The sequence below is a fragment of the Lathyrus oleraceus genome, chromosome 4, assembly GCF_024323335.1.
Source record: "Lathyrus oleraceus cultivar Zhongwan6 chromosome 4, CAAS_Psat_ZW6_1.0, whole genome shotgun sequence".
NCBI lineage: Eukaryota > Viridiplantae > Streptophyta > Magnoliopsida > Fabales > Fabaceae > Lathyrus > Lathyrus oleraceus.
The window spans coordinates 248,599,213-248,608,277 of NC_066582.1; the positions used below are offsets into that span (position 1 = coordinate 248,599,213).

The 9,065-nt window shown below is 40.3% G+C and overlaps 1 non-coding gene across 1 annotated transcript; it reads right to left on the reverse strand.

The window, feature by feature from the left end:
* Window positions 1-430: 430 nt before the first annotated feature.
* Window positions 431-537, reverse strand: LOC127077860 (small nucleolar RNA R71). Its single transcript, XR_007787627.1, has one exon. It is a non-coding gene; the product is annotated as a small nucleolar RNA R71 (small nucleolar RNA).
* Between the last annotated feature and the right edge of the window lie 8,528 nt (window positions 538-9,065).

Below are 9,065 nucleotides of genomic sequence, written 5' to 3' on the forward strand. Positions count from 1 at the left end.
TCCTATCGAAGTGCCCGACCTCAAAAATCTTCTTCCTTCGCCGATACCCGAGATGGCAGAACCAGCTCGTGCTCTTCGAGATTACGCCGCTCCATCGCAAGATGAGCCGCATTCGAGTATTGCTCCACCTGCAATCGAAGCAAACAACTTCGAACTTAAACCTTCGCTGTTACAAGCAGTGCAACAGAATCAATTCTCTGGAAATCCTACTGAGGATCCAAACCTTCATTTATCCGTATTTGTCCAATACACTGATACTGCTAAAGCTAATGGTGTCACTTCAGAGGCGATTCGACTTCGTCTTTTTCCCTTCTCGTTAAGAGATAAAGCTAGAAGATGGCTTCAGTCTCTTCCTTCCAACTCGGTCACCACATGGAATGAGTTGAAGAAAGTCTTTCTTGCCCGATATTTCCCTCCAAGCAAAACAGCTATGTTGAGAGCCCAGATAAATGGATTTAAACAGAAAGATAACGAGTCTCTTTTCGAAGCATGGGAAAGATACAAAGACATGATGAGACTTTGTCCACACCATGGTTTAGAGGACTGGTTAGTAATTCATACCTTCTATAATGGTCTCTTATACAACACAAGGTTAACAATAGACGCTGCCGCATGTGGTGCGCTTATGGATAAACTTTATGCCGATGCTTATCAACTTATCGAGAGCATGGCCCAAAACCATTATCAGTGGGGAAGCGACCGAACAATGGTAGAAAAACCTCAAACGAAAAGTGGCATGTACGAGATAAGTAGCCTTGATCATGTTAATGCAAAAGTGGATGCTCTGGCCCAGAAAATTGAAAGTTTAAATGTATCACCTCCAGCCACCGTGGTTGCCGCAGCTCAAAATTGCGAAGTCTGTGGAATCCAAGGTCACACTCCTGCAGATTGTCAACTCCTAACAGGAATCCAAGCAGAGCAAGTGAATTATGCTCAAGGAAATCCCTACTCGCATACCTATAACTCAAACTAGAAGAACCATCCTAATTTTTCATATAAGAGCAATAATGCTTTATACGCACCAGGACAAGCTTCCAGTCAAGCCCCAGCTATACCTCCTGGATATCAAAAGCCGACCCCATCTACACCTAACAATAATGTTCCTAGAAAATCCAACTTGGAAATCATGATGGAAAACTTCATAGCTTCTCAACAGCAAACCAATAAAGATTTCTTAAACCAGAATGTACACACTAGTGAACAAATTAAACAACTAGCAAGTAAAGTAGATGCCCTGGCTACCCATAACAAAATGCTGGAAACACAAATATCACAAGTAGCTCAACAACAAGCGCCTACTGCTGCCCCAACTGGTACATTTCCTGGACAGCCCCAACCTAACCCGAAAAGCCACGCTCATGCAATCATATTGAGAAGTGGAATAGAGGTAGAAGGACCGTCTGATCCAAGAATTGAAAACCAAAACTCTAAAAAGTCAACTGAGGAAGAAAATAAACCTAAGGAAAAGGAAGAGAGTAATAAGGAAACCGTAGAAAAGAAAGAACCTTACGTACCTCCACCACCTTATAAACCACCTATCCCTTACCCTTAAAGGCTTATTAAAACCAAAGATGCGGGCCAATTTAAAAAATTTGTTGACTTACTGAAACAATTAAACGTCACAATTCCTTTTACAGAAGCTATTACGCAAATGCCCTCATATGCTAAGTTCTTAAAAGAAATTCTTTCTAATAAAAGGAAACTTGAAGAGAGCGAAACCGTTACACTCACTGCTGAATGCAGCGCTATAATCCAGAATATGCCTCCCAAACTTAAAGACCCTGGTAGTTTCTCTATACCCTGTCACATAGGAAAATTTATCATAGACAAAGCTCTATGCGATTTAGGAGCCGGTATCAGTGTTATGCCTTTATCCATATGCAAGAAACTGGAAATGGGAGAATTAAGACCAACTAAAATGTTTGTGCAATTAGCAGATCGTTCTGTTAGATATCCTGTAGGAATTCTTGAAAACGTTCCCGTGCGCATAGGTCAATTCTACATTCCAACCGATTTTATAATTATGGACATAAGAGAAGATGAAGTTACACCCATTATATTGGGAAGACCATTCTTAGCAACCGCCGGTGCGGTCATAGACGTAAAACGAGGACGACTCACTTTCGAAGTAGGAGAAGAGAAAATTGAGTTCATTATTTCCCAATTTTTGAAAGCACCTGCAATAGATGACACATGTTACTTCATGGATATCATCGATGAATGCATAAAAGAAACAGAGTTAGAAAGTGACAAATTGTCTGACTATCGTGTAGAAGACAGACTTAACCAATGTTTAGCAACGACATCGGATCCTACGCAATGCCTTAAGAAACCAAACCTCGACCTGAAAACACTTCCCAAAAATCTGAGATATGAATTCCTAGACTTAGAACTTGAACGACCAGTAATAGTTAATGCAGACCTAGGAAAACTCGAAATCGAAAAACTCCTACATATCTTAAGAAAATATCCAACCGCACTAGGATACAACATCACCGATCTTAAAGGAATAAGTCCTTCTATTTGTATGCACCGCATCATGCTAGAAGAAGACTGTAAAACTTCTAGGGAACATAAGAGGAGACTAAACCCGATCCTGAGTGAGGTAGTGAAAAAGGAAGTAACAAAGTTATTAGAGGCAGGTATCATATATCCTATATCTGATAGCAAATGGGTTAGTCTTGTACACGTAGTACCAAAGAAAGGAGGTATAACAGTTATTGAAAATGAAAAAGGAGAAACTATAACCAAACGAATCGAATCGGGATGGAGAATATGCATTGACTATAGGAAACTAAACAAAGCAACCCGAAAAGATCATTTCCCTTTACCATTCATTGACCAGATGTTAGAACGATTAGCAAAACATTCTCATTTCTGCTATCTAGACGGGTACTCAGGCTTCTTTCAAATACCAATTCATCCTGATGACCAAGAAAAGACAATATTCACATGTCCTTTTGGTACCTTCGCTTATCGACGAATGCCGTTCGGCTTGTGCAATGCTTCTGCAACCTTCCAAAGGTGCATGATGGCAATATTCGCCGATTTTCTCGAAAACATCATGGAAGTATTTATGGATGATTTTTCCGTATGCGGACAAAGCTTTGAAGAATGTCTTGAAAACCTAGAAAGAGTTCTAGAACGATGCGTAAAAGTAAACCTAGTACTTAATTGGGAAAAATGTCACTTTATGGTACAAGAAGAAATTGTTTTAGGACACATCATATCAAATAGAGGAATTGAAGTAGACAAAGCCAAAATAGAAGTAATCGAAAACCTTCAACCTCCGAAAACTGTGAGAGAAGTACGAAGCTTCTTAGGACATGCCGGTTTTTACCGACGATTCATTAAAGATTTCTCTAAAATAACTAAACCTTTAATCGAATTATTGATGAAAGATGCTGAATTCATCTTCGACAATAAATGTTTAGAAGCATTTCAAACGCTTAAACAAGCATTGATCTCCGCGCCCATAATGCAGGCTCCGAATTGGAATGAACCATTCGAAATAATGTGTGACGCAAGTGACTACGCCGTAGGCGCTGTTTTAGGACAACGAAAGGATAAAAAGCTTCAGGTCATATATTACGCAAGTAGAACCCTAGACGAAGCACAAATGAATTACGCCACGACCGAGAAAGAACTTTTAGCAGTGGTGTTTGCACTAGATAAATTTTGTTCTTACTTGGTCGGAGCTAAAATAATCGTTTACACTGACCACGCTGCCATTAAGTACCTCTTAACAAAAAAGGACGCTAAACCTAGACTCCTAAGGTGGATTTTGTTGCTACAAGAATTCGATTTGGAAATCAAAGATAAGAAAGGAACTGAAAACGTAGTAGCAGATCACCTCTCTAGACTCGAAAACCTGGAACTGGAAAGAACATCGATCAACGATGATTTCTCGTACGGTAAACTTATAGCTACTTTGGAAGAAAATAAAGCTGATAAACAGGTAGAGACCACCTTAGCTATATGTGTTACACCATGGTACGCTGATCTCGTCAATTATTTAGCTGCCGGAATAGTTCCACCTAATTTATCTTACCAAGAAAAGAAACGATTCTTCCATGACATAAAACATTATTACTGGGATGACCCTTTACTTTTCAAAAGAGGCCCCGATGGTATTTTTCGTCGGTGTATACCTGAAGAAGAGATAGAAAATATAATCCAACACTGTCACTCCGCTCCTTATAGTGGACATGCAAGTACATCCAAGACCTGCTCTAAAATCCTACAAGCCGGTCTTTATTGGCCAAACATATGGAAGGATGTGCATGCGGCTATCAAGAAATGTGATAGATGTCAACGCACAGGAAACATATCTAGACGTGACGAGATGCCACAAAAGGGCATTTTGGAAGTAGAGATTTTCGACGTGTGGGGAATAGATTTCATGGGACCTTTTCCGCCTTCTTTTGGTAACAAGTACATACTCGTAGCAGTTGACTACGTATCAAAATGGATTGAAGTTATAGCTTCTCCGACAAACGACACACGAGTAGTAACTAGACTCTTTTAAGAATATAATTTTCCCAAGATTTGGTGTCCCAAGAATAGTCGTCAGTGACGGAGGATCGCATTTCATATCTAAGGTACTCGAAAAACTACTGTTTAAGTATGGTGTAAGACATAGAGTAGCAACACCTTACCATCCTCAAACCAGTGGACAAGTGGAAGTGTCTAACAGAGAAATTAAACAAATATTAGAAAAAACAGTCGCCACCTCAAGGAAAGACTGGTCATCAAAACTATCCGAAGCTTTATGGGCATATCGAACCGCCTATAAAACTCCCATAGGAACAACCCCATTTAAGCTTATTTATGGAAAATCTTGCCACCTCCCGGTAGAATTAGAACATAAGGCCTACTGGGCTATTAAAAATCTAAATTTAAACTATAAGGCCGCTGGTGAAAAGCGAATTCTTGACATAAACGAATTAGAGGAACTTCGACAAGACGCCTACGAAAATGCCAGATTTTACAAAGAAAGAACGAAAAAATGGCATGATAAACGTATATCAAGAAAAATATTCAAACAAGGCGATATAGTCCTATTGTTTAACTCTAGACTTAAGTTATTGTCGCATCGCGCGAAAAACCGGCGGGAAAAGAAAGAACAACAGAGCCGCCACCGTGCGTTATTTATCCCAAAAGAGGGAAAGGAAACGCTCAGAGTAAACCTAGGAAAGAACATGGTCTCGCGACCAAAGAGGATGGGTTCGGGAGTCGGTTATGCGAAGGGAAGGTGTTAGGCACCCTACGCATCCGTAGTACTCTACGGGATCCACGCACAAAAGGAAGGAAAATTGGTTGCTAAACACTGCTCAAACTCACACACACTGGCTGAAAGAGACAAAAGAAACTGACTGAAACCGACTCGGCAGGATATCGTATCCTGGGCCTACTTAGTCCATCAGGCATAGACATCAGAGTCGAAGTAGTTCGGACTGGGGAAACGAAACATGCTCGCTAGGATATCGCATCCTATGCATACGTATCTTCTCGGACGAGAGAAGAATCAGAGCATTCGTAGCTCGGCTGACACACACACAAACACAAACAAAGCAAAGGCAAACGTGGAGCCTGAATGCCAATCACTGGACTTATATCAGCATCCGAACCTAAACACACGCAAAGAGGCAAACATGGAGCCTGAATGCCAATCACTGGACTTATATCAGCATCCGAACCTAAACACACGCAAAGAGGCAAACATGGAGCCTGAATGCCAATCACTGGACTTATATCAGCATCCGAACCTAAACACACGCAAAGAGGCAAACATGGAGCCTGAATGCCAATCACTGGACTTACATCAGCATCCGAACCAACAAACACGCACAGGAAACCAACTGCCAATCGCTGGACTTATGTCGGACTCCAACCAGAACACACACAAGGGTGGTTAAGACACAAAGGGTGAAAAAGAAAAAAGGGCGCCCGGAGAGATCAGCTCAATCTCCTGCCTACATACTTCGTCTGGTATGAAGATCAGGGCGATGTAGTTCCCCTACGCAGGGACAAAGGTTCTAGCCTAACCAGATAACAGAGGGAGACACAACTCTAGGGAGACTACGACTCGAGCCTAGATGTTGTCATGCAAAGTCAACCTAAGTTATGGTTTCTAGCTAAATGGCACAAGGGCCAACCTATCCTGAACAGACACAGGAAAAAGCAAAGTCTCAATTGCAACTAGGGCAAGAGAAAGGGAGAGATCTCAATCACACAGGGGTGAGAGAAAAGAGTTAGTGTTAGTGGTTAGTCAAACTCGGCAAGACATCGCGTCTCGTGCCTACGTATCTCACCTGAACGTGAGAATCAGAGTTGCCGTAGTTCGGCCAAACAACTCTAAACATGGCTCACACAGGGAGTAAGCCACACAGACTTGACTTGCACAGGAAGCGAGTCAAGCACAACCTACCTTGCACAAGGGCAAGTCTAAGCTACACCTAAAGAGGCAAAGCAAACAGGCAATCACAAAAAGCACACTCTATATGCATACAAGAGGCTCAAGCAAAAGGTTAGGCACTAGGGCCAACTGGAATAGGGTCAAAGATTGCTCTTAACCTTGCCATTGAGAGGCTAAGGTGAAGCAGATGAAAGGAGATGAGGGGTGTGCCTCATTGCTTCTATCCCTAATCAGGGAGAGCATCAAATAGACAAATGAGCATGGGTCCAGAAAGTGGGAACCCTTCTATACTCGAAGACTCTGACACTGTACACTTTGTACAAGATCTTGGGTTTGTATCCCAATGCGTCAACACACAGCAGTGTGAGCAGAGGGATGACACAACAAGAGTAGTGGGGGATAGATTGCATATCCCTACCTTCCACCAATTGCCTTACTTGAAGGACTTTTCCTGCTTGGGACAATTTTAAACACACACAAGCATGGCCTCTTAAGGAGGACTTCAGACAGTTTGCCCGGCCAAATAACAGGCCGGGTCTCCAGACTACATGAAGAAAAAGAAAATATACCTCAAGCAAGTTGCTAAATAGCAAAGCAAAGCAAGTTCAGAGAACTTAAGCAACTAAAGTACCTGAAAAAGTCAAACCAATCAGTGAACAGTTCAACAGTTAAAACCAAAAGGAATGGATAAACAGTCAACCACAGAAGGTCAACTGTGCAAAGCAAGACTCAAACACATGAGTCAAACCATCTACAAAACAAAGGTTAGTTCATATGTAAACAAATCCAATCACGTTTGTATGATCTCAATGGCAATGGTGCTTAACCTGAAACAGGAACTCAATAGTAAGCACAAAAGACCACTAGGACTAGCCTAGGGTCAAGGATGAAAGAAAAAAGTCAAGGCAGCAAGGAAAAGTCAACCAAAGTCAAGGCCAAACATTTGAGAAGCTATCACAATTGGTTTCAAACTCAAATCATGCATTATGATCAATTCATGAACATTTGAAGTCAAAGTAAGGCAAAAGGGAGCACACAAAAGTCAACAGAATGACTTGCATCAAAAGTCAACCCAAGCATTTTCAAAAAATCATCAAATAAATCATACTCAATCCTAACATCTAACATGGTATACATGTAAAATTTCATGGCATTTGGATGAGAGGAAGGCAATCAATTAAAATCATGAAGTCATACCAAATTCAAGTAAGCACAATGAAAGTCAACAAACATGGGTCAACTTCAAAAAATCACATCAATTCGAAAACAGAAGAGAAATGAATGAGATTAACACCAATGCAAAGCTTGAGATGTCTAGTTATCACATATGAAATGTCATGATTATACAATAAGATTTGAGAATTTCACCAAAGATATGGCAATGTGCATCACAAAAAGTCAACAAATGACTAAGCATGGAAGAAAATTCTCACATAAATGGAAAACAGCATGATTAATTCCAGGAAAATTCATACACAAACTAGACATGTGATAGATGATTCATGCAAAATTTGGGGTCAATTGGATAAGAGGAAGCATGTGAACAAAAATTGGGAAAATACATGATCATGGTATAGCACCAAATTCAACACATAACTTCAGAAAATCATAACTCTCAATCCACAAATGATAAATGAACAAACTTTATATGGAAATGAAGGTGAATGTGTCTAGTCTCACCACAAAAAATTTCAAGCTCATTGGATGCAACATGAGTATTTCACAAAAGGAATGGCACAATGTATCATTTATGCATACATGTTGGGAAAATATTTATCATTAAAAATCCAGCCAATGGAAAATTAATTAAAAATCATGATAAAATAGAGGACACATTCATGAACATGAGGAAAAAAATTCATGATTTTTGGATGAAAATTGAGGGAGAAATTAATTGTGGAAGTTGGATGAAATTTGGATGCAACATGAACAAAATGCATGGTCAAACAAGGTCAACAATGGCAGTCTTGTAAATATGCGCTCACTAAACCAAACTGCAGCGTTTTGGCAAGGCAAAACGAAATGTTCTCATTGGCTCTCAGCCAATGGAACAGTAACTCGGGCAAATGAGTTCAAAAACTGGGTTCTAAAACCCTAGGGTTTTAACAGCCATGGTTTCAGCAATGTTTCTCATGTAATCGATCAAAATAACATCAAATGGACAGCAACAAACTAAACATGGCATTGGCAGCAACAGCAACACAAAGACTCGACCAGCATTTATGATTCATACACAACAGCAGGGCATACATTCAACCTCAATGTTCAACATTCAATCAACAACTTTCAAATAGAATAGATCATACAGCCATGGCAAAACAGCATGTCCCTCATACAAACACCTCATGAACAACAAACCAACAATAATCAACAAAATCATGGGAAATTCTGGGCATGACATAAGTTTGGGCAGCAGCAGCATAAATTCATCATCATCATATAAATCATCAACACATGAACAACAGCATTAACCAAAAATCGTGGCCATGAAATATCATCATTAAGCAACATTAATCAACAGCAAAACACACATAGACATGAGAATTCTGGCCAGGGAAGGTTTGGTATGAACAGCTGCAGGGTTTTAGCAGCCATGGCATTCAGTATTTTCAACATCAACACAACATTCGACCAGCATATAAGCCAC